Here is a 22,371-nt window from a genome sequence, read left to right as displayed (position 1 = left end):
TAGGCTCTCCTGCTCTTCCCTCTTCTCCCCCTTCCTCTCTTTCAATCTCATCAGCCTCCTTGTCGAATGTGTCTTGACTAAGCATCACTGCTAAATCATTTTCTAGGTCCTTATTGAACCACTCCTCAGTAAGTGCCTCTTGTTCTACCTCTTCAAAGGTTGCCCCATGCTCAGGGCTTCAGGTTGCATCATGTGTTGTCTGTGTGATTGTGTGTTTTGTTCTAATACATGCAAGAAGATTGACTTTAGAGACACCTGAAAGGTTATGATAAAACAGCAGTAGAAGTAGAAACATGTCAATCATCGAGCCATAAATGAATCCGATAAAATAGCAATAAAAGAAGTAGGTCAGGCCTTAGAAATATGTCAATCATCATTTGATTAAGAACTTGGACCATAAAGGCATCATAACAGAGAAGTGCATGAAGGTAATGTAGGGGAGGCTGGTAATGATGCCAAGTTCCTCACAAGTTTTGATCATCAGCTCATATTCCATATAATGTATGGAGTTGGACAATTTCATCATAGGCAAAAGAGAGGAGAGGAGAGTTGGCCAAAAAATTGCAACTGGTGCTTGCCAAATAAAAGTAGTAGTAGAAGTACCAGAAGTAGAAGAAGTAGTAGTGGTAGTGGTAGTAGTAGTAGTAGTAGTGGTGGTAGTGGTGGTGGTGGTGGCGGTGGTGGTAGCGGTGGTGGTGGTGGTGGTGGTGGTAGTGGTAGTAGAAGTAGTAGTACTAGTTAGTAGTAGTAGCAGCAATAGTAGTAGTAGAAGTAGCAGTAGTACATGTAGTAGGATAGCTATAGAGTAGTAGTAGTAGTAGGAGTAGTTGGGAAGAGAGAAGAGAGCAGTAGAAGTAGTAGGAGTAGGTAGTATAAGTAGTAGAAGAGAGAAGAGAGCACCAATATAGCAGTAGCAGCAATAGCAAAATTGAGCAGCAGCAAATCAACTATACATAGGCAAATCATGAACATCATCCAAGAGTAGGTAGTATAATGGCTTGTTCGGGAGGCCGTAAACGATCGTGGATTATTTACTGCTGGCTGGTTTGGTATAAGAGAAAAACACTATTGTTGGCTGGAAATTTATGATCGTTTACGAGCAAGTGAACAGGCTGTAAGTTGTTGCTGCTTGCAAAAAAAATAAAGAGCACTTGCTGCTGCATTACAACCAAAATATAGTTGTTGCCAATAGATAGAAAGCAGGGAGCAATAGAACACAGAAAAGAAAAGAGAACAAGTGCATTTGAATTCTAGATGGAGTTGCATTACAACCAAAATATAGATGGAGTTGCATTAGGACCAACATACAAGTAGTGTTATCTAAACTAATAGGCCTAAGTATTGCAGTTGCATTTGCAGCTCATGGAAAGCCTCATCCAAAGTCCAAACTCCATCACCAACAGACTGATAATCACCACATTCTTCCAAGAACCACTCTTACCACCCTGAGTGGGGATGCTCTCACCACAATCAGCTGGGACCAGTTTAGGGGAGCTAGTTGCTGCTCCAACATAGGCATTGAAATCTCTAAGTGCATAATCATAGTTGTTGTACTTCTTGTGTATAGCATTTCTGACCCCAAGCACATGTTCACTAGCCTCATACCAAGACATGTAAATCATAGGTTTCTTCCCATACAAAACAACATAGCAAGGGCCCATTTCCTAGTGGAAGTGAAGAAAATAGCCATCAATCATAGTTGTTGTAGTAGTAGCAGCAGAAATAGAGTACAAAGAAGAGACAAGAGAGAAGAGAGCACCAACAAGTAGTAGGAGTAGCACTAGAAGAGAGAATAGAGTAGTAGCACCAATATAGCAACAACAAAAGCAGCAACAAAAGCAACAACAAATTAATGAGATTCAACAAATCATCATTGCACAAAAGCCCTTTGCCTCAGTTTTCAAGTCACATTATTCATCTCATGAGTAGATAGGAAGATAGAGATGAGAGAGAGAGGGAGGAAGGTTCAAGAAAAATCTCAAATTGTATTCTTAGTTGATCCAGGACTACTAGGTCCTCCCCCAAACTAAAACAAATAAAAAGACAACTCATTGGCCGAAGTAGAAGTAGTAGTAGAAGTATTTTTTGGGAGGTGCTCTCAACTTAGTAAGAAATCATGACCGACAAAGGGCTTGTGCTCAGTTATACATATGCAAGTCATCGACATCATCCATGGTCAGCTGCTGCTTGCCAAAAAAATAGAGAGGGGACTGCATATATGGTCAGCAACCGATAAGAGAGGAGAGCACACTGCTACTAGGGTCAGCAGCAGATAAGAGAGGGAGGACAGAAAAGCCATGGTTAGCACACTACTTTAGATACTTAGGAAACAATAGTTAGGATATTTAAATACAATACTAAAACAAGAGCCATGGTTAGCACACTGCTATTATAGTTATTTAAATATATCTAAGTTCACAGGGCCCAAAAGCACAAGGAAAGCTTAAGAAAATCATTACAACTTCCTAGTTATCAATAGGAGCTAGTTTTGATGTTAACATGCTCAAAATACAGAAAAGTCAAAAACTATCCAGGAACGGCCTTCCAACGCTCGAAAATGGTAGGCAAACAATAGAAATATATCCACAAGTGTTGTATGCATAATAAGTTGCTCTCAGTGCAGGTTTCCAAATTAACGGCCTTCCAACGCTAAAATGGCCAAATCAAGATCCTAGATAAGTGTGACCGAACCAAGACAATAATCTAAGGTTTAGTTCTACGACCCTGTTTGGCATGGCTCCAACTCTGGGTGGAGCTGCTCTACTTCAGAACTCCAGATGGAGCTAGCTCTGGGTGGAGTTAGAGTTGTCTGATGGAGGTGTTTGGCTAGGAGGGTGTCCCCAGCTCCAGAAAAGTGGAGTTTGAAGGTGAACTGTCATTATTGCCCCCAACTTATGGTCCCACCTATCATCCTCATATTCCCCTTTTCTTATTCGTTGAGCGGATAAGAGCTCGATCAGAGCCTTTCTTCTTCCTCGGGCTTAGGTGCGTGGGGTGAAATCCTAGTGGCCAGGCGCGTGGCCGTCTAGGGGGCGCGGTAGTCGGCCTCAGCGGGCAACCTCGGCTCGAACACGATGGTCTTTCTTCTTCCCCAATGTGTGTAGGAGGAGGAGGGCGGGCGCACGTCAATGGAGCTCCGACGGCTTCCACTACCACGGGGAGGGCGGGCAGGCGGGCGGGGCATGACTGTCGGCTCCCGTGGCCGGAGGCACGGGGCAGCATAGCCATTGCTGTCTCTCACGAGGAGCTTGAGTGGGGCTGGCGTGGCTGGAGCTCGCGTAGCCAATGTGGCCATGGCTGCCTCCGCGAGGACCTTCAGGGAGCGTGCAGAGTTGGTCGTGTGGCGGCATGGGGAGCGCGTGGGTCCAGTGCGGCAGTGCGGCTGGCAAGGGGGTGGGCGTGGCCAGCGTGGGCAGACGGGCTCATCGGCAATGTCTTTGCGACGACGAGCTCGAGGCGTGTTCACGACGGGGATGCAAGAGGAGAAAGAAAAGAACATAACGGTTCGCAGCCAAATGTGTGTAACGAGTGGCAGTGGTGGGTAATTACCCACCAACTCCACGAGGAGGTTTAAAAGAGGAGGTTTTGGAGCAGCAAAAGAGGTGCTCCAAAACTCTATCTCCATTTGCACTACAGCTCTATGGAGTTGGCAGCTTCATGGAGTTTTGGAGTTGGGGTGTTTGGCTGTATTTTTTGTTGGAGTTGCTGGAGTGGAGCCATCCCAAACAGGCCCTACAAGTTGAAGGTCAAGATTTTATTGCTAATATTCCAACAGAATGATAACAAAGTTTTTATACAGAACTAAATAAAACAGTTGACATAGCAATATAGCCAACAGTTGATGGTATAAAATCAAGATAGATTTGCTACCAGATCAAAATGAAACAACAGCACATCTAAAGCCTAGAGTATGGTCTGAACTGTCACACCAATCTCACTTCGGCCCTTTATCATCATTGAGCAACAAACCTTCCTCAAGCACACAATTTGCCCCAAATAACAGTAAGCAAAAATTGTAGGCTATAAATATAAACGGTCCAAGAACAATTGCACTTCCCCAAATAATAGAAACACATCCATTTAACACGTAAAGGCATCAACTCAGTGCACACATTCAAAAAAATAGCACATTTTGAATGGGTAGCATCAACAGTGCATCAACTCAGTGCAGCAGGAATAGAGAAGAAGGCGGGGTTGGGGGCGCATACCTGCACAAGACCTGGCCAAGCAAGGGATGGTGGTGGTAGTGGGCACGGGGCAGGGATGTCGAGGTTAGAGAAGACCCAACGTCGAAAGCAGAGGTTGGAGATGGGGAGCGCGCACTGATGTCGGAGCACACGACCACCAAGGAATGGCGGCGGTGGTGCAATGGGCCAAGGCCCTCAAACCCTAGCCATAGGGGGGCCAGGGGAGGTTGAGGTCATAGATCGATGAGATGATGGCCAGAGCAGGGGAGGTCGAGGTCGGAGATGGTGCGGCGACAGGCTGGTCGGCTGGGCTTGGCTCTCAAACCCTAGCCACGTGGCAGCCCTGAGGATTGCCGGGGATGGGGCCTAGGGGCATAGAGATGGGTAGCGCGCACGGATCCGGAGCACACAGCCACCAAGGGATGGCGGTGATGGTGACGCATTGGGCCGGGACCCTCAAACTCTAGCCATAGGGGGCCGGGGGAGCTCTAGGTCGTAGATTGATGAGTCGATGATCAGAGTGGGGGAGCTCGAGGTCAGAGATGGGGCGGCCGGCTAGGAAGCTCTCAAACATTGTTCATTTCTTCATTTGACAAAGTATTAGTAAACATTATTCACAAATCAACATATCTCTCATATAGTTTCATAAACTATGTGAGAGATTTATGAACATAGAAGTTGTAGAACTCATCAATGTAGTCTCACACATACATAAATATAGTCTCATACACATACATAAATGTAGTCTCACACACATATATAAATGTAGTCTCACACACTTACACAAACATCGTCCACTCCATTTTAGCCCGTAACAACTTTCCCCTTGGCACCTTTTTGTTCCCATGGCAATATGTCTTTGAGCAGGTTCTTTTCCACAGCTTCAATCTTCTTAGAAAAGTCTATGAATAGCTACATTTTAATGTAGTGTTGTACTCTTCAACATCATCCACGCCATCAACTCCGATAATGTGTTGTTTCCCGGAGGCAACCACTGCTTTGTCTTTTTGTTTGGAGGGAGGTTAGTTTGTGGGTTAGGTAAATAGAAAACTTATACGACACATAAAGCGAGCACCCAAGGGTCATCTTGGTAGCCTAGATTGTCAAGGTCCATGTCTGTCAACCTGATCTCGTTGACTTGGTGTTGTTTGATCCAACGGCATCGAAACATGGCTATTCATATATTCATTCCATAGTCAAGTTCCCATATGTCATCAATGATGCCAAAGAATGGGATCTTTCACCCTAATCCATCGAGAGCTTCTATTCGGACGCCGTTGTTTTGGTTCACACATGTACTATCCTTTGCGTGGATATAGTACGTATACCCATTGATGTCGTAAGCTTGCCAAGTTGTGACTTGTCTCGATGGCCCCTTCGCCAACCTACTGATGGTAATATCATCCATTGTTTCTCCAATCGGTATGTTTTGGTCCTTCAACCATGTAGTGAATCGTTGCTTGTGCTGTTTCATGACCCACTCATCTGTGCAGCCATTACTCTCCTCCCTAATGATAGCCAAGTATTCATCAATATACGGTTCCATTAGTTATGTACTCTGCATGACACTATAATGCGCTTGACTCACTGCTTTGTAATCCTTGTCGATGAACACTTTTCGCCCCCTGGTGCCCTTCCCAGCCAGCCTACCCTTGTGACAAGAATCGGGTTTACCAATCCCTTTCTACCCTTTTAGGTACTCTTGACAGCACTCGATGACTTCTTTAGTACTATAGCCCTCTATCATGGAGCCCTATGGGTATGCTCGATTATGCACGTATCAGTTAAGAACTGACATGAACCGCTCATAGGACCATATTTCATGTAAGTAGCTAGGGCCCAACGCCTCTATCTGATGAACCATGTGAATCATGAGATGTGACATTATATTAAAAAAAGCGGGAGGTAAACACATCTCAAGCTGGTTTTGGGTCTCCACCATGAAATCATGTAGGTCACTCAGCTCTTTTTTACTAATCGTCTTCTGTGAGATCTTCAAAAAGAATTAGCACATGCGGGTGATGGCCATTTTCAAAAACTCTGTCTTTATAGCCCTGATTGCAATAGGTAGGAACACTGTCAGCATGACATGACAATCATGAGCCTTGAAGTTTTTTACTGATAGGTCCTTCATCGACACTATCCTCTTCATGTTTGTTGAAAACCCAGTCAGAACTTTGACCCCCCTCAAGAAAGTGCACATCGCCCTCCTCTCTTTCGGGGTCAGGTTAAAGCTAGTCATGGGCAGAGTGTATTTTCCATTACCCTTAGGTATCGGGTGAAGCTCTCTCTTCACATTTAGCTGCACCATGTCTTTCAGTGATTTTAGACCATCCTTTGTCTTGCCTGTGCCCATCAAGGTAGCAATGAGACTCTCGAAGACATTCTTCTGCATGTGCATAGAATCAATGGCATGGGGGACCTCTAAGTCTGGCCAATAAGGCAGATACTGAAAGAAGATCAATTATTTCTTGAAAGGTACGTCGGCGACAGGAGGTGTGCTTCTATCTTTCTTCGTCCCATCCGGATTCTTCTTTCCGAGGATGACATGTATGTTTTTCACCATTTCGAACATGTGGTACCCGTTTTTCATCTCTCTGGAGGGGGTTCATTCTCTGGCTTGTTGTCATAATATCTGAAGTGCATCTTGCTATGGTATTTGTGAGTTGTTTTTAAGAAGCGTTGGTACCTTTGGTAGACTATCTTCTTGAATGCATCCAGGTACACCCATGTAGTACCATCCAAGCATACTAAGCATCCCATCTTCCCTTTGATCTGTCTAGGCAAAGCAAACAGCGTGGGGTAATCATTGGTAGTAACAAAGATCATGGCTCTACATATGAAGTCCTCCTTTCTGAACGCATCGTACATTGGCTCCCCATGCCTCCATAGCCTCTCTATTTCTTGCATCAAAGGCTCGAGGAACACATCTATGTCAATGCCAAGTTGTTTCGGACCATGAATGAGAATAGTTAGGAGAAGGTACTTTCTCTTTTGACACAGCTATGTTGGGATGTTGTACATGGTCAAGATCACTAGCCATGTGCTATGGTCGTTGGTCCTCTCATTGAACGGATTTATTCCATTGGTGCTCAAGCCGAACCGTACATTCCTTGGGTCACCGCTAAATTTTGTGTGTTTTGCATCAAAGCGTTCCCACTGAGTACCATCAGTCGAGTGTGCAATCACATCATCACTCACCTTGCGCTCATCATCCCACCATGTCATGAGTGCAACTTCCTTAGGGTTTAGGAAGATACGCCTCAAGTGGTCGACCACCGGTAGGTACCACATGACTAAGGCCAAAATTCTTCTCTGCTTTGCATCGTTGCCTAATGGAGTGTCCTCTGGGGGTTGAGTATCTTGTACCACCTTTTTCCCACCCTTCTTCCCCGTGGAGGCTTCTTCCCCGTCATAAAGGTCGTTGTTCTTGTACCGATTGGTCCTACACCTGGGACATTTATCTAGTGACTTGAACGTATCACCACGAAAAAGGATATAGTGGTTGGGGCATGCATAGATATTTTCAACCCCTATTGTCAATGGATTTATAACCTTCTTCGCTTGGTATGTGTGGGCGGGAACTGAGTTTGGTTATGGCAGCAACTATGACAGGGGACACAATAGATCATTGAAACTACAGTCTGACTAGCCATACTTAGCCTTTAGGATGAATAGCTCAAGCACAAATTGTAGCATTGTCCAGTGTTTCGGACAACCCTTTTCAACACCATACACAGTCTCTTTTGATGCTATTTTTACCCTTTCCAAATTTTGGCTCTTTAGTAAAATCTCTGGTCCAATGGACCGAAGCATGTCCTCTAAATTATCATCATCATCTTCATCACCGACACGTGCTCCGTCATCATTATTGGCACCACCTTCGGTGTTACCATCCCAACCACCAGCATCACCACCTTGCTCAAGGTAATCATTAGCCATTTGTGCACTAAGCTCTGCTACATATTGGTCCAGGTAACCTAGGGTTTCGGCGTCATCTTCTTATGGATCAACGTCATCAGCAACCATTTCACCATGATGAATCCACACTGTGTAGTCCTTAACAAATCCTCGCATAATCAAGTGTGATCTGATGATCATCACATCTTTGAATGCTTTATAATTCTTGCAATCTCTACACGGACAAATTATTAAATCTTTATTCTCTTTCAACGTCTTTGCATGGTTCTCTGCGGCTTCAAAAAATTTATTCACTTCCTCACGGAAACCTGGCTTGTACCTTAATGCACCATACATCCAAGACTGCCTGTACTCCATCTTATACGACAGCTATCAAAGAAAAAAAATAAAGGACTAATTATTCACAGATATATAACTAGTAGTTTTCTAAAAAACCATTCTAGAGAACAATTAATGACCTAATTAAAAATATAGATATTTAATTCTCCAATTTAATATCTTGGTTACAATAACAAACAATTTCAAAGACAATAATTAGGAACAATTAATATTTTACACACTATCCTTCATGCAAAAATATAATTAATAATAAAAAAATCAAACCCTAGCTCTAGATCTAGATCTACATGACACATCCATTAAACTAACTAATAAACCACTAAAATCAAGCAAGACCCACTAAATAAGGGTGTAATCTTATTCCACTAACTAATTTACCGTAGAACCTTCAAAACATTGGTATAATTTGCTTCATAAATGGCTCAAGCACCATAGAGAGAGAAAAACAAAACCCTAATTACTCACTAACCAACCATTAAAACTTTCAAAAAATATTTGGAATAATATTTTCTTACCTTCTACGACCTCTCCACAAAAAAAGATCAAAACCTCCCCATTTGAAAGAGCAATTTTTGGGAGGTGCCCAAGGCCCCCTTCCTTCCTCTCTTGGGCTACAGTAACTAGCCCGGGGAGGAAGAAGGGGGACGACGGGCCTTTGTACTAGGGCTTTGTAGGGGCAGCTCATTCACCAGCCGTTCCTACAAATTCCGCCGATTTGTAGGGGCGGCTGGCCCAGCCGGTCCCGGGCACGACCACTGTAGGGGCGGCTGTTGATAGAGCCGCCCCTACAAAAAAAAAGACATGTTGCTACAAATCGATTATGTAGTAGTGACACACTGTTGACGGTAGCGACTATAGTGGACCGGATTGGAGACCAACATGGCGTGGCCCCCCAAAAGGCAAAAGTGTTTGTTCCTCTATATACCCAATGCAACTCAACAATACATGCAGATATACATACGGATCTGGGTTGCTCGGCCGGATCGGTTCCAAACAATGCAATGTGATGCAATGCATGGAAAAGAGATGTGTGCTTGACACTAGTTTGCAAAAGGTAAAACCGGCCGGCTGGGCTAAGTAGGCAGTATGTTACTGTTGCGCCACATGCTGGCGCCGTGCGTACCTGCTGCACAAGTTACTCTCAGTCACAGCGGCGAATTATTAAGCGATCGAGGTGTAATTTTCATTTATTTACCGTACGTGCAGCTAGCCTAGCCTTGCATTGCTTGCTTGCCAACCATATATATATAAATAAATAAATCAACAGGCTTAGCGTTGGATGCAATATATAATTCAACAGGAAGCAGTAAGTACGGCTCGATGTTTTTTGACTTGTTGCATTTTTGTGATTGTGATATGATATTTATATATAATCGATCTGCTAATATATATATATATATATATAGCTTGCTTGCTTTCTAACACGCACAGCCGCACAGTACATATATTACGCGCCAAATTAAAAGAGAGCTGCTTATTGCTCAGTTCCTTTCAGTAGCTTTTGCGTTGTGCCATATATATATCCATCACCTTTATTTTGCATTGCGTAGTGTGATCGATCTATATTACTCTGGATCGAATCGATCGATCGATAATAATAAGCAGCAGATAGATAGATAGATAGCTAGAGATGGGGAAGCTGACGCTGGGGCACCGAGGCGAGGCGTCGGAGCCGCGGACTTCTTCAGGGACGTCCTCGGCGAGCTTGTCCTCACCTTCCTCTTCGTCTTCATCGGCGTCGGAGCCGCCATGACCGCCCACGGTATGTATGCATGCATGCGGCAGCTACCAATCCACTAGCAGCTGGAGTAGCTCCATCTCCTTATTTTTTTCTTCTCTCCACAAATATTAGAACGAAGATGGCGGCCGGCCGGCGTGCTTCCTCTTTTTTTTTTTTTGTGAACGGCGTGGTTCCTCTTAGCTTGCTTGTTCGTTTCTAGTTCAATTATTCATAGATCGGTCTGATCAGAGAGAGACTGATCGAGAGAGAGAGATCTCCAATAGCATAATCAAACTATACTAGACGTCTCAAATTAACTGCCTGCAGGCAGCAGCTGCAGCACATGGATATGGATGCATGCCATCGCTCGCTCATTATGTACACGTCATCATCTACAGAACACGGGAGTGTGTACTGGTAGATTGCCTTGGCCTTTATTTCTTCTTCAGTGAAGAAGAGCAGAGCAGAGGTTTTAACAGCGCCACAATGAAGCTGAAGCCGCTAGCCGTTGACTGTCGTTTAGCTCCATCCATCGCCCTTTAAATCCATTTATTTATATTTACTTACTGCATATGCAGTACTAGGATTTGTACAGTGGGCTACCTAGGTATCCCTCCGTGTTACCTGCCGGGCCTACACACAAAGAATCTAATTAAACACGTATCTACTCTATCACGTACTTATACAAGTACAAGTACGTACTCCCTCTGTTTAGTGGTTATTAGTTTTATAGTAACTCAAACATTTCTAATTTTGATCATCAATTTCAAAAAGATTTACATAGTAATAACATAAGATCTATGTGTTAGATTTACTATGACAAATACTTTCATAATATATAATTTATATGTTGTGAAATGATATCGATTTTTAAAGGTTGATAGTCAAAGATATAAGTACTTGATTTATGACAAATCTACTATGAAATGTAAAAAGGAACTGAGAGGATGCATGTAAAAAAGACACACCTCCGCTTGGGAATATACACGGCTTTCCCCACCGGGATATTAATTTGCAGTAGCAACAAGCAAAACCCACTGTTCAGAAAGGTATGGTCTGGCATTTCTGACCCGGTCTGGATTTCTATGAATATTACCATTTCCATCAGTACTGTATACATAAATATGTTTGAGTGGCACAAAAACTTTGTTCCAAACTGTTGATAGCTATACTTATTCCAAGAAATCATTATATATTCTTGTACTAGCTATAACATTTCCTATATGCTTATATTCACTATTTGCCTGGTGTATGTTTAGACCTTATTTGGTAGGGCTCTTTTGGAGGAGCCTGAGCCCTACTCTAAAACGACTCCGGCTCCTCCCTTTTTTCCACTAAAAACGGCTTCAAATGACTCCTACCACTAAATGTTTAGTAGGGCTCCTTCGCAAGAGCCGAAGAGGAGCCCTACTAAACGGGGCCTTAGTTTTCTCTGCTGTGAAATCGTCCAATTTTCAGTTCACAACGTAAAACAAAGAAAATACCCCCAATAATTTTGATGCAGTCCTTTATGCCTATCTCCATCAATTATAGTACTAGCTAATTCAAATTGTCGTGGGTTGAAAGTTTGGGGCCAATCAGTGCAGGTCTCCTTAGAACGTCCAAAATTGAGTGAAAAGACAATCTATAAACCAAACTTCTCCTACGGTTCTTGATTTTTTTTGTAACATGCAATTTTGTTATTGTTTGGCTATAGAAAAAGCTATGTCTCTTTTGAGACGTCATTTTATTAATTATTGTAGTGTCCTAAATGATTGTGTAATATAAGATTGTTGCCTAAAGATTTATGCACGCGAAATATAGCAACTGCCTAAGTATACCTATTCATGGGCCACCCCAACCCGACCTGACCTGACCCGTCTGGAAAAAAAATCCAATCTGGCCTGATCCGCTAGCACACCAGGTCAAGTGTGGGCCATGATTTTCCACCGTGGCCTAACCCAACATAAAAAACCTGACCCAAAGGGGAAACCCCGAGAAATAGATCCGACCCGATGCACTTAGACCAAAGAATTTGACCCAACCATTTTCCTGCGCTCAACCTAAACTTGACTAGACCCAACGTTTGATCCGGTCTATCCATATGTATCAGTCCATAAAAACCATACCTAATAGTTGCGGATTCTAGATCAAACATGAACACTTACATCCACAACTAAGGGTTTATCTAGATGCACTTTATCTACCTCAATTTGAAGTCGATTGACGTTGTTCAAGTGCATCCAAACAAGCTCTAAAAACATATTTAGATGAAACACATGGATGCGATAGCACCCAAACTTGGCCGGTTGGCCCCCATATGTACTAGTGCCACACTGCCATCGTACGTACTACCCTTGGTGTAAGTGTGTTTTGTCTCACAATATGGATCGCGGGTCTTAGTTGCATGCATGATGCACATGCAAAACTCCGACTTCGACCAAATCAATCGCCGATCGGAAGAACTGTACACGTGCAGAGCAAACTTATGGATCCGCTGCATGCATGCATGCATCCATGTGGTTTTTTTAGACGTGCTGCATCCATGTGCTTTTAATTACCTGTTGTACTGCCGTTCATTAGTTGCCGTACACATAGGTGATAGGTGCTAACACGTACTTCAGCCATATTTTAGCATCTATGGTTAGTGGCCTGAGAAACATTTCAACTGCATTTTAGTGACACTTTTTGGTCCGATTTGCACTCAAAAAATTAGACCAGCATTTGTATTATTTTCTGCTTCTAATAAAATCATGGCAAAACTTTTGCCGTCCTTTTGGAATAAAAAACATTTTAACAGCTCACTGGAGTAGGAGCAAATTGGATAGAAACGTGACCCAGCATGGTCAAGCATGCTAATTGATGCAAAAGCATTCTACACAATCCACATTAGCTGCTGGCAAGTAGCCTAGCTTATTGTAGCTTATTGTGACCCAGCAGGGAGTCAGTGCAGTCACCTAGTACAAGCTACAGTACTACGGGCAAGTAGCTAGCTTATTGTGGAATTTTTTTAGATAATATTTTTCTAATGATTAATTGCAAATGTAGTATTTGATTAAAAAGAACAGTGAATCTAGTACGGACACCTATCGGCCGTCCAGGAGCCGACAAATCACCGGAGTAGGCCGACTCGCACCGCAAAAGGCCTATCGGTGGGGGTGTCAGCTATCCGCTGACCGGTAGTCCTATCGGCTATCCGATGACCGATAGGTGCATGCATGCCATCGCTCTCGTGTACTCCGTGCTACACGTCGTCATCTACGGGACACTAGAGTGTGTACTGGTAGTGGTAGATTGCCTTGGCCTTTATTTCTTCAGTGAAGAAGAGCAGAGCAGAGGTTTTAACAGCGGCACAGTGAAGCACTGAAGCTCAAACCACTAGCCGTTGACTGTCGTTTAGCTTCATCCATCTCGCCCTTTAATTCCATTTATTTTTTTTACTTACTAGGTAAATGCCCGTGCGTTGCAACGGGAACACATAATACCACGATAACATATGTATGAGCGTGTGTTATACTGTTATCTAAAATAGATACCACAATCATAATATTTCAATCAATATTATATAAGTCTTCACGAAAGATAGATAGTTAAAATATAACTCTAAATTCGAATGCAAAACTAAAACATCAACTTCAATTGTCGCATCACTTCATGCCTATGATTGTTGCCACACGGGTGGATGCATGGGAGCGAGCGGCTTTGGTGTCGTACCCGAGGATGCATGGGAGCGAGCGGCTTTGGTGTCGCACCTGTGGACGGAATAGTTATGAATGTTTTAGTTGTAGAGACAGAGAAGAGCAGAGATAGTAAAAAAGAACTGAGATGATACATGTAAAAAATACACACCTCCGCTTGGGAATGTACACGGCTTTCTCGACTGGGATATCTGCAGCAGCAACAAGCAAAACCCACTGTTCAGAAAGGTATGGTCTGACATTTCTGACCCGGTCTGGATTTCTATGAATATTAATAATACCATTTTCATATGTACTGTATACATAAATATGTTTGTGCGGCACAAAACTTTGTTCCAAATTGTTGATAGCTATACGCCTATACGACTATATGTATTCCAAGAAATCATTATATATTCTTGTACTTACTAGCTATAACTTTTCCTATATGTTTATATTCACAATTTGCACGGGGTATGTTTAGACGTTGTTTAGTGGAGCCTTCCTCTAAAACGGCTCCGGCTACTCTTTTTTTTTTTTACTGAAAACCGGCTCCAAATGACTCTTCGTACTAAATCGTTTGATAGGGCTCCTCCGCAGGATTGAGCTGGAGCTGGAGCCAGAAAAGAGCCCTACTAAATGGAGCCTTAGTTCTCCCCTGAAATCGTCTAATTTTCAGTTCACAACGTAAATGAAAGAGAACACCCTAATAATTTTGATGTACATGTTCTTTATGCCTATCTCAATTATAGCACTAACTAATTCAAAGTGTCGTGGGTTCCAAAGTTTTTGGCCAATCACTATAGGCCCCAAAGCTCGTGGGAGGTGTTGTCTCTTTCTCTCCTTAGAACGTCCAGAACTGAGTGAAAAGGCAATCTGTAAACCACACTTCTCCTATATCATAGGTTCTTGATTTTCGTTGTTTTTTAGGCAATATGCAATTTTGTTATTGTTTGGCTATAGAAAAAAAACTATGAATTGTTGCTTGTTAGATATCATTTTAATTATAGTTCCAAAGTTTTGGGCCAATCACTGCAGGCCCCAAAGCTCGCGGCAGGTGCTCTCTCTCTCTCCCTCTCCTTAGAACGTCCAGAACTGAGTGAAAAGGCAATCTATAAATCACACTTCTCCTATATCATAGGTTCTTGATTTTTGTTGTTTTTTAGGCAACATGCAATTTTGTTATTTTTTGGCTATAGAAAAAAAAACTATGAATTGTCGCTTGTGAGATGTCATTTTAATTATAGTTATATACTAAATGATTGTGTAATATAATTAAGATTGTTGCCTAAAAATTTATGCATGCGAAATATAGCAACTACCTAAGTAGACCTATTCATGGGCCACCCCACCCAACCAACCCGACCTCACTGAAAAAAATCCAATATCTGGCCTGATCCACTAGCGCATCATGTGAGTTTAGGACACGATTTTGGATTGTGGCCCAACCCAAAAAACCTGACCTAAAGGGGGGGAATCCGAGGAATAGTCATACTCGACCTCAACCATTTTTCGTGCCTCAACCTGAACCTGACCAGGCCTAACGTTTGATCTGGTCTATCCATAAGTATTGTGGACATATTAGTCCATAAAAACCATACCCAATAGCTCTACATTCTAGATCAAACATGAACAGTTACATTCAACACAAAGAACTTGTTTGGATGCACATTACCGGAAACCGGCACTTTGCCGAGTGCCGGAAGCTTTGCCGAGTGTATTTTATTGGGCACTCGGCAAAGACGGGTTTGCCGAGTGTTTTTTTCGGCACTCGGCAAAGATGGATTTGCCGAGTGTTTTTTTTCGGCACTCGGCAAAGATGTATTTTGCCGAGTGCCATTTTTCGGCATTCGGCAAAATGCGTCTTTGCCGAGTGCCTTTTTTTGGCACTCGGCAAAGATGTATTTTGCCGAGTGTCATTTTTCGGCACTCGGCAAAATGCGTCTTTGCCGAGTGCCATTTTTGGGCACTCGGCAAAATGCGTCTTTGCCGAGTGCCTTTTTTTGGCACTCGGCAAAGAGGCATTTTGCCGTGTGCATTTTTTTTGCCCTCAGCAAATTATTTTTTCAAAGCAATTTTTGAGGCCCTAAATGAATTCAAATGAAAAACTTTTCAACTACAAAGTTGTATAACTTCTCAAGATCTACAAAGTTTATTTTGATCATTTGTTCATTTGACAAAGCGACAATAACGTTGATCATAAAATCTACATCTCTCTCATATCTCTCATATTAGTTTCATGAAAGTAGAAGAGAGATATATAAGATTTGTGAATAATGTTACTACCACTATATCGGATGAACAAATGACCAAAATAAACTTTGTAGATCTTGAGAAGTTATGAAATTTTGTAGTTGGCAGCATTTTGATTTGAAATCATCTTGTCATGCAAAAAACGACGTTTGAATTTGAAAATTTTAAAATTTGAATTTTTCAAAAGACCTCGGATGGAAAAACTTCCTAAATGAAAATTGTATATCTCCAAAAGTTATGAAACTATGTAGTTGACAACTTTTTGATTTGAAATCATCTTATCATGCAAAACTACGTTTGAATCTCTCAAGTTTAAAATTTGAATTTTTCAAACGACCTCGGATGGAAAAACTTCCTAAATGAAAATTGTAGATCTCCAAAAGTTATGAAACTATGTAGTTGACAACTTTTTGATTTGAAATCATCTTATCATGCAAAACTACGTTTGAATCTCTCAAGTTTAAAATTCGAATTTTTCAAACGACCTCGGATGGAAAAACTTCCTAAATGAAAATTGTAGATCTCCAAAAGTTATGAAACTTTGTAGTTGACCACTTTTTTATTTGAATTCGTTTAGAGCCTCAAACAAGCAATTTACTCTCAGTTTAGTATAATATATGAGGATAGATAACGGAATCTAGACACAAGTGATGGTGTAGTGCAGTAGTAGAGCAGCAGACATACGAGGGAGAGGTCGTGAGTTTGAATCCCGCCAGCCACGTTAGCCGCGAATTTTGCGCAAAAAATACAGCGACTTCGATGACCGGTGGCGCTGGATGGAAGGGCGCTGGCGGGTGGCGGCCTCCACCAAAAATTTTTTTTTGCTATTATTTTTAGTTTTTTTTGCATTTTAATTTTGCTGAGTGTAAATCTTTGCCGAGCGCTTTTTTGGCACTCGGCAAAGGCTTTGCCGAGCGCTTTTTCGGCACTCGGCAAAGGCTTTGCCGAGTGCCCGACAAAAAGCACCCGACAAAGGTTTTTTTGCCGATTAATTCTTTGCCGAGTGCGGCACTCGGCAAAGCCTTTGCCAAGTGTATTTCGGGCTTTGCCGAGTGCCGCAGGCACTCGGCAAAGCGCCGGTTTCTAGTAGTGGCACTTAGATCAAACATGAACAGTTACATTCACCACCAAGAGCCTGTTTGGATCATTTTGCTGTAATAAAGCTGATCGATCCGTGCAGATCAAGGTCTCGTCCAGTAATTATATCGATCTTCAGTGCACCCTGCTGCATGCATGTGTCTGTATAAATAATAATTACGAGCTAATAGCTTGCTAGTACACAGAAGTAAACCTGACTGATCATTGCTATTTGCCACGCGCACATCGTCGATGCATGCATAAACAGTAACACAGAGAGCACGTTGTACGGCTACGTGCATCCGGCCTGAATTCCTCGTGGATCGTAGTGCCTGCAGATTGCAGAGGCATACGGCAATGTTTGTTGCATTGGTACAAGGCCTGCACCTGCTGATTAATTAATTCGCGACAACGAGATGGATCATGCACTGGTGTTCTCCAATCACAAGTCGATCGCCCGCCGGCCGTATCGCCGCCGCCTCTTGCTGCCTGCCCGTGTCGACGACACTGTCGTTTCTGCTGCCGTGGCCAGCATCACACCACACAATGCACGGCGATGAAATTAACCTGCAGTAGGTGCTAGTGCCCGAGGTAGCGATGACCAGCCGGCCGGCGGCGATGGCGCCGGCGATCGACCTGCATCCTGCGCAAGGCATTCAAGTTTCGCAGCCACGCGGAGGGATTCAGTGCAGTCACCTAGTACAAGCTACAGTAGCTAGCTTATTGTGGATTTTTTTTAAATAATATTTTTTAATGATTAGTTGTAAATGTAGTATTTGATTAAAAAGAACAGAAAATCTAGTAGGGGCAGCTATCGGACTTCCAGGCGCCGACAAGCACCCAGAGTGCGCTGCCTCGTACGTACGGCGGGGATGTCGGCTATCCAATGACCGATAGGCGATTACCATGGCCTTTATTTCTTCAGCGAAGAAGAGCAGTGCAGAGGTTTTAACAGCGGCACAGTGAAGCACTGAAGCTCAAACCACTAGCCGTTGACTGTCGTTTAGCTTCATCCGTCTCGCCCTTTAATTCCATTTATTTATTTACTTCCTGCGTACTAGGATTTGTACAGTGGGCTATCTAGGTACACCTCCGCGTTATCTGCCAGGCCTACACGCAAAGAATCTAATTAAACACGTCTCTATCACGTACTACAATGTACAAGTACGTACTCCCTCTGTTTACATGTTATTAGTTTTATAGTAACTCAAACATTTCTAATTTTGATCATCAATTTCAAAAAAAAAAATATGCATACTAATTATGACAAATACTTTCGTAATATATATAATTTATTTGTCGTGAAATGACATCATTTTTTAAAGGTTGATAGTTAAAGATACGAGTATTTGATTTATGACAAATCTACTACGAAATGTAAAAAAGAACTGAGAGGATACATGTAAAAAATACACACCTCCGCTCGGGAATGTACACGGCTTTCCCGACTGGGATATTTGCAGCAGCAACAAGCAAAACCTACTGTTTAGAAAGGTATGGTATGACATTTCTGACCCGGTCTGGATTTCTATGAATATTAATAATACCATTTCCATCAGTACTGTGTACATAAATATGTTTGTGCGGCATAAAACTTTGTTCCAAATTGTTGATAGCTATACACCTATACGTATTCCAAGAAATCATTATATATTCTTGTACTTACTAGCTATAACTTTTCCTATATGTTTATATTCACTATTTGCACGGGGTATGTTTAGACCTTGTTTAGTAGGGCTCGTTCGGAGGAGTGGGAGCTGTTCTGGAGGAGCCTTCCTCTAAAACGGCCTCGGCTACTCTTTTTTTACTGAAAACCGGCTCCAAATGACTCTTCGGACTAAATCGTTTGACAGGGCTCCTACGCAGGATTGAGCTGGAGCTGGAGCCAGAAAAGAGCCCTACTAAATAGAGCCTTAGTTCTACCCTGAAATCGTCCAATTTTCAGTTCACAACGTAAATGAAAGAAAACGCCCCAGTAATTTTGATGTACATGTTCTTTTTTGCCTATCTCAATTATAGTACTAACTAAGTCAAAGTGTCGCGGGTTCCAAAAGTTTTGGGCCAATCATTGCAGGCCCCAAAGCTCGCGGGAGGTGCTCTCTCTTTCTCTCCTAAGAACGTCCAGAACTGAGTGAAAAGGTAATCTATAAACCACACTTCTCCTATATCATAGGTTCTTGATTTTTGTTGTTTTTTAGGCAATATGCAATTTTGTTATTGTTTGGCTATAGAAAAAAAAACTATGAATTGTCGCTTGTGAGATGTCATTTTAGTTATAGTTATATACTAAATGACTGTGTAATATAATTAAGATTGTTGCCAAAAAATTTATTCATGTGAAATATAGCAACTACCTAAGTAGACATATTCATGGGCCACCCCAACCAACCAACCCAACCCGACCTGACTAAAAAAATCCAATATCTGGCCCGATCCACTAGCGCATCATGTCAGTTTAGGCCATGATTTTGGATCGTGGCCCAACCCAAAAAACCTGACCCAAAGGGGGGGGGGGGGGGGGGGGGCGGGAATCCGAGGAATAGTCATACTCGACCTCAACCATTTTCCGTGCCTCAACCTGAACCTGACCAGACCTAACGTTTGATCCGGTCTATCCATACGTATTGTGGACATATTAGTCCATAAAAACCATACCCAATAGCTCTGCATTCTAGATCAAACATAAACAGTTACGTTCACCACAAAGAGCTTGTTTGGATGCACTTGGATCAAACATGATCGGTTACATTCACCACAAAAGAGCTTGTTTGGATGCACTTGTATCTGCCTCAATTTGAAGTGGATTGATGTGGCGCAAGTGCATCCTAACAAGCTCTAAAACATATTTTAGATGAAAATGAAATACATGGTGTGATAACACCCGAACTTGGCCGGTTGGCCCCCATATGTACTAGTGCCACACTGCCATCGTACGTACTACCCCAGGTGTAAGTGTGTTTTGCCTCACAATATAGATAGCGGGTCTTAATTGCACGCACGATGCACATGCAAAACTCCGGACTTCGACCAAATCAATCGCCGATCGGAAGAACTGTACACGTGCAGAGCAAACTCATGGATCCGCTGCATGCATGTGCTTTAATTACCTGTTTACCGCCGTGCATTAGTTGCTGGATGGTCCAATCCATACGTACGTGCATCATGCGTGTGATACAGGAGGGACGACGAAGGGTGGCAACGCCGGAGGCGACCTGACGGCGGTGGCGCTGGTGGTGTCAGTGATCGCGACGGCGGGGTTCCACATCTCCAGCGGCCACGTCAACCCGGCCGTGACGCTGTCGCTGGCCGTCGGCGGCCACATCAAGCTGTTCCGTTCCTGTTCCTCCCTGTACATCGCCGCCCAGATGCTGGGCTCCTCCGCGGCGTGCTTCCTGCTCAGGTGGCTCACCGGCGGGCTGGCCACCCTGGTGCACGCGCTGGCGGAGGGCGTGGGCCCCGTGCAGGGCGTGGTGGCGGAGACCGTCTTCACCTTCAGCCTCCTCCTCGTCATCTACGCCACCATCCTTGACCCGCGGAAGCCCCGGTCGCCGGTCCGCTGCTCACCGGCCTGGGGCCAACTCCGTCGCCGGTGCCGTCCTGTCCGGCGCGTCCATGAACCCGGCGAGGTCGTTCTTCGGGCCCGCCGTCGCCACGGGCGTCTGGACGCATCACTGGGTGTACTGGGTCGGCCCGCTCGCCGTGCTCGTGTACGAGTGCTGCTTCATGGCGGCCGCTCGCACGCACGAGCTGCTGCCCCAGGACGACCCATGATCAGCATGCATCATGCATTGGAGGGTGATTTGATTTGAGCTGGCGACTGATTGTGATTGAGACCAACCTATTACATGCATGCATGCATGCTGTCTCGGCCGGTCCAGTCTTTTGTGTGTGTACTTACGCGAGCTTGGGTTTCTTCTTTGATTTTCTTCATCTTTTCTTTTGTTTGAGCTTTGAGAAGGCTTCTTCTTCTCATGAAACTGCAAAATTTCGTGTGGGTCTACGTGTGTTCCAGACTTCCAGTAATTGCATGGTTGAGCGAATCCAAGCATACACGTTAATACATGCTTAATTACAGTCTTACAGACAAGGTACAGGAGCACTTTTTTTTTGTTTTAGCTAGCTAAAATGGACACATAGAGCAAATATGTTTTACTACCTCCATTATTTTTTATAAGGGCACACACATATCGAGATCCAAACTTTAAAATGTTTGACCAATAATTTAACTAATAATTTTAAATTATTATAACACAAACTTGATATAGTTAGATTTGTAATTAAATATTCTACTATCTAATTATCATAAATTTATAAGTATAAATAATATAAAATAAAAATAAATAAATGATCAAAGCGTAATTTGGAAGACCGTGCCATGTTAACCTGTGTCTTATAAAAGAGAATGGAGGGAGTAGTTAAAATGTGAAAAATATGACACATTAACACGTAGTTGAGCCATATTTTAGCATATATGGTTACTGGGCTTAGAAACACTTCTCGACCACATTTTAGGGGCACTTTTTAGCTTGGTTTCCACTCAAAAACTCGTGCTAGTATTTTTGTCGGCTACAGTATTTTTGCCCACTTAAATCTTGAACGTGCATCTAAGAAATTACTGTGGCTGGGAAATTACCATTCTGCCCTGAAAAGGTGCAGCTGACGTCACTGGCAGTCTGGCACAGGTGCAGCTGCGGCAAAGAGTGTTCGCGTGAGTGGCTGAGAGGCTTCTGGAATCCATCCAGAGGTACTCGTCCCGAAATAATCACGCGTCTAGCATTCAAATTTTTTCCCGAAATAATCGAACACCTTCACATACGGCAACAGGCCAGCTATCTCATCGGCGTGACAGACTGAGCAGCCACAGGTTACTGCATCTGCACCTGCATACACGTTGCAGCGCTGCAACGTTTGCCCAACGTGTGGGCCCAATAAAATATGAAACAAAGGAAGAAAGCGTGGGAGGCTCCAGAAGGTCCTGTTCACTCGTTCACGAGATCCTTCGGTCGTACTCGTGTGGCGACGCACCCGACGCCTCCCTGCAAGGGCATTTTCGTAATTTGGCATGTAGTGTTGGTTTCCGTGCCCAGTCCCAGAAATGCAATTATTCTAGGACGGAGGGAGTATGGTTTTTCTTTTTCCTTTATTATTTTTGCCACAATTTAATACTATTTAATTTTATTGTCTTGGTCCACGTGTTACATTGGTCCCACACATCATG

The 22,371-nt window shown here is 43.3% G+C and overlaps 1 pseudogene; it reads left to right on the top strand.

The window, feature by feature from the left end:
• The first annotated feature begins 10,077 nt into the window (after positions 1–10,077).
• On the top strand, positions 10,078–20,940 carry LOC136553273 (aquaporin TIP4-3-like; annotated as a pseudogene).
• The last annotated feature ends 1,431 nt before the right edge of the window (positions 20,941–22,371 follow it).

This window comes from Miscanthus floridulus, chromosome 5 (assembly GCF_019320115.1).
Source record: "Miscanthus floridulus cultivar M001 chromosome 5, ASM1932011v1, whole genome shotgun sequence".
Classification (NCBI taxonomy): Eukaryota; Viridiplantae; Streptophyta; class Magnoliopsida; order Poales; family Poaceae; genus Miscanthus; species Miscanthus floridulus.
The sequence above is the reverse complement of the archived record's forward strand: the minus strand, read 5'-3'. Positions and strand labels throughout refer to the sequence as shown.